The following is a 3,299-nucleotide window of genomic DNA, read 5'->3' on the forward strand; positions in this document are numbered from 1 at the left end:
CTTATACATTTGCTCGGTTGACTGAGTGCATTTACTAGCATTTTCTTATCCTTTGAGATAGGAATCCATCAATAAGAATAAAGATTAGAACTCTTGCTCGGCGTGGTGGCTTGGCCATATTAAACTATTGAAGTGGGTCTTTCTCCTATACACACACTCCGAGGGGAGCAAAAAGAACTCTCATCCTCAATTCATTCCTCTGGGTACAGTGAAGAAATAACTCCAGGCCCCATTGTATTGTTTTCAGGGACCCATTTTCCAGTACAAGAAAACAACCACTCACGACTGAGGCTCCTGAAGAGGAGAGTCAGATTTCGAGGTCATAGAACTCAAGCTGCATGTACAAATAGAGAGAGTAGAGTTATTTATGCTAGGATCAATTTTATGGTATGGCAAAGTTGGGCGATAGTTTGGCCTTAAGGTGGAAGTGGCGGGACGTGGGTGGATCCGGAATTCAATTATCAGGGCAATCTTCGAATAGCTCACCGAACGAGTACAATAACGCCCCCAAGTGAATGGTTTCCACCATGGAATGAAGCTGAGACTGGGATGACAGCCAGGATCCTCTCTTCAAGCCGATGGCTAATAAGATGATGCCAGTATTGGATACGGAAATGAAAGGCACATTACTTCTATCGAAATTGATATCACAATTTCCACTAGGCGAGAAAAGAATCATAGTATGAGTTGTCAGTAGTTGGAGTAGGTTCCAGCTAGGTGAGAATCCTTAACTGGCTATATATAGTGCCAACTTTGACTCAACTAAGCCCTTCTGCAGTGATTTCGCTTGCTTCAATAAGATGTTTGTTTCTGGTTACCGTTTAGAAAGGGATCAACTTTTCAATCCATTTCTATCGAGCAAGACTAAGCAATATGAAGGTGGTAATTTTGTATCTTTCGCAATACGTAGGCTTCCATCCCCTGCCACTCTTACGAAGCCATTAAGTTAGGCGCACTATAGAGGGGGTTAAATCACTCTTTAATCGTTTCATGATGGATTCCCCGCAAGGGGTAGGTAAAGGAAGTTCTATTCTAGGAGGGATTTGTTAAACAAAGTAGGCTTCTTATTCTTCAGGTGACTAGAATTCAGCGTACGCAAGTGGGAGCAAAACAAAAGGATTTGTGATTCTTACCCACCTATATCCGTAATTCTAGTTCTAGATTGGGCTCGTGGAGCTCATAGTGGATCAAGAGATTATACAAACGAATTTGTCCCCGAGACAGCATCCCAAGCAACCAGAGAAGGGTTTGTGGTTCTACTCATAAGAGTGCGCTTGAATCGAAATCAATATCAATGTTGTAGTCAAGCCAAATGCTTTCCCTAGCTTTAGGTTGGCTCTCTCGCTATATCCACCCGGATATCACTTTGTTCACCTACTCTGTGTGGGGAATTTCCAGTCAGGGATTTATCCCCATTCCGAGTAAGAGTAATTCACTCACCTCTATTTGACAAAAATGTGGGGTATAATTTGTTGATTCTCGGATACAAATATATCAAATGGGATACATCAAACTAGCATGTCCACTGACTCATGTGTGGTATTTGAAAGGTTTTCCTAGTTATATCGCAAATGTGTTAAATAAACCCCATAATCCTCAACTTGATTTATAAGAAAAAGATCATAGCCGCTTGAGAGTTGAGGAGCTTGCTCAAGAACCAAGAGCCGGCCATGGACTGGACGGCCCTCGTTCGGGAAGGTCTTCTTCGCTATAGATGCCACCAAGAACAAGAAAGGGGATATACACGGGTGATTGACCGCCAATTGATCTTCATTGATTCATTCATCCATTCAGCTTTGAAATCGGAGACAAGGAAAACAACTTCATAGAAGTGCCGCGGATCAATATAGAGATGCGAACCAATATCCTTTTCCTGGTGGACTCTGAAGTACTCGTCTTTTGCACAAGGCCTCGTGTCAAATAACATCAAACCACATCCATGTCCTCCTACCTCGCCCATTTGCTGAGATCATCTACATTTTGCTTCGTGTCGAGCTCCAATCGGCCCAAACGTTTTCCTTCAGGAGGGATTGCTGCTTTCTTTCTGTAGTGAGGCTGGCTTCATTTCCCATTGTCATTTCTTTTTCCAAAAACTCATTTGCTAAAGTAGAATAGTTCAAATTCATGCACTGCTAGAGCAAACACACTTCTTGGGATTGATGTCGTCTCCGTCTACTTTTTCTCTTAACTCACTCAGAGATCAGCCAGCCAGGGTAAAGAATAAGAAAAAATGTTCCAGTAATAGAGATTGCCTTCAGCAGGAAGATGAGTAGATCACTCACCTGGAACTTCTTAGCCCTCTTTCCTTTAGAAGAAAAACCTTTGTGAATGCTAGCCCTGGACCAAGGCTGGCTATAGGCAGATCGCCCAACCGATCATAATCATAGGTTCAACCACACCTGAAATGTGTTTATACATTAGGAAGACTTACTACACTGGAACCTAGATATCAATGCAACTAGGAAGTAGAAGCAAGGGCAGACCCATTTGTTTACCAAACGAGCTTATCGCCGGGCTCATGGGCTATGCTTCAAGTGCGGGGAACTACCCTGTATGCGGTCCATGTACCCTCACCTATGAAATGGATAACCCTTGCAGCCATAGAAGCAGGATTTTCAGGGCTTCTATCATTATCTCATTGGATTCCCACTTCCGGTACTTCCAACTGCTCCTTGGATGCGTATATGACCCTAAAAAGGTCTTCCTGGTGTTACCATCAAGGGAAAGGCTTACTAAAAGGAGGAAGCTCACTTCCAACCCAGTCAAAAGATCTCACTAGGGAGAAAGCGGAAGTGAAAGACAGGCTACTAATAAAGATCCCTCATTGCATCGTTAGTTCTTGGATCTCTTTAATTTGCAAACAGTGAAGCCTATACCAATTGTCTCTACCCTCCCCATCTAAGCTCTGTCTTGAGCATCTGCCACATCTAACTGCAAGCCTTGCTTTCCATTGACTAATTCTCTGTTCCAGGTACAAGTCAAGTGGTCAGGGGATGGATTCCTGGTGAAGAGCACTTTTGGATTATCTAGTTGTTGCTTTGACTACGCCAATACCCACGATTAAAGAAATACGATTCCTAGCACTATAAAATGCATATCAAGGGTCCAATACGAATTCATGCAATGGAATGAAATAAGGGTTTAAGCCAGGGATTAAATAAAAGGAATTATGTACTAGTGATGCTAGGCCGGGGAAATGGACTACCCGATTCCCAAAACCTATTACTTTATCTAGCCGGTGCCGAAGCCGAGAATGATGCCCTTTGCCCCGGAGGGGTCGATTTAGCATATTTTCGATT

The sequence above is a fragment of the Setaria italica genome, chromosome IX (genome assembly GCF_000263155.2).
Source record: "Setaria italica strain Yugu1 chromosome IX, Setaria_italica_v2.0, whole genome shotgun sequence".
NCBI lineage: Eukaryota > Viridiplantae > Streptophyta > Magnoliopsida > Poales > Poaceae > Setaria > Setaria italica.